The sequence below is a fragment of the Brassica napus genome, unplaced genomic scaffold, assembly GCF_020379485.1.
Source record: "Brassica napus cultivar Da-Ae unplaced genomic scaffold, Da-Ae ScsIHWf_1377;HRSCAF=1954, whole genome shotgun sequence".
Taxonomy (NCBI): Eukaryota; Viridiplantae; Streptophyta; class Magnoliopsida; order Brassicales; family Brassicaceae; genus Brassica; species Brassica napus.
Window position 1 is genome coordinate 1,404 of NW_026014795.1, and position 1,097 is coordinate 2,500.

Sequence of the window (1,097 nt, forward strand, 5' to 3'; positions counted from 1 at the left end):
TCAACCCAAGCATCATCGTGCTGCACCAAGCACTCGGACATTACCCACACCCATTCGGACTCCCACCCTCCTGGTAGGCACAGAGGAGTGCCTACCCCTTATATAGACAAAACACTTTTTTCAGCATGTCACCAGTAGACATTGGTTGTGTTCCGGGAGTATTTTTAATGTAAAAAAAAAAATACTTCGAATTTGAATCTGATTTTTTGCATGCTTCATAAGGATGGTTAAAGCTATTTTCTGGTAAATTTTCATAATTTTCTTTTGCTTCTAACCATGTCTTTTGCATGCTACAAGGTTCGGAGTTTTGTTGTCTTCACGGATGTCTATAGCAACTTTTGATCAACACTTGACATCCTAAACTCATTGTTGACATATTTTTGATGTTTCCTTTCAGAAAACTTTCTTCAAAATATTAATTTTTGAATTTTTGGCTTCTCGGGTGATTTTGGCTGTCCGTGGGGGATTTTCGCCCACGACGTGGGTGATTTTCGCCACGACGTGGGTGATTTTCGCCACGACGTGGGTGATTTTCGCCCACGAGGACTGTCCGTGGGTGATTTTCGCCACGAGGACTGTCCGTCAGTACACATATCAGCACGTTGGCCCTTCCCGTGGACTGTCCGGGTGATTTTGGCCCACGATGACTGTCCGTCAGTACGCATATCAGCACGTTGGCCCTTCCGTGGACTGTCCGGGTGATTTTCCGCCCACGAGGTCAGTACATCAGTACACATATCAGCACGTTGCCCTTCCGTGGACTGTCCGTGGGTAATTTCGCCCACGAGGACTGTCCGTGGGGATTTTCGCCCACGAGGACTGTCCGTCAGTACACATATCAGCACGTTGGCCCTTCACGTGGACTATCCGTGGGTGATTTTCGCCACACGAGGACTGTCCGTGGGTGATTTTCGCCTACGAGGACTGTCCGTGGGTGATTTTCGCCAACGAGGACTGTCCGTCAGTACGCATATCAGCACGTTGGCCCTTCCCGTGGACTGTCCGGGTGCTTTTCACCCACGAGGACTGTCCGTCAGTACGCATATCAGCACGTTGGCCCTTCCCGTGGACTGTCCGGTTGATTTTCGCCCACGAGG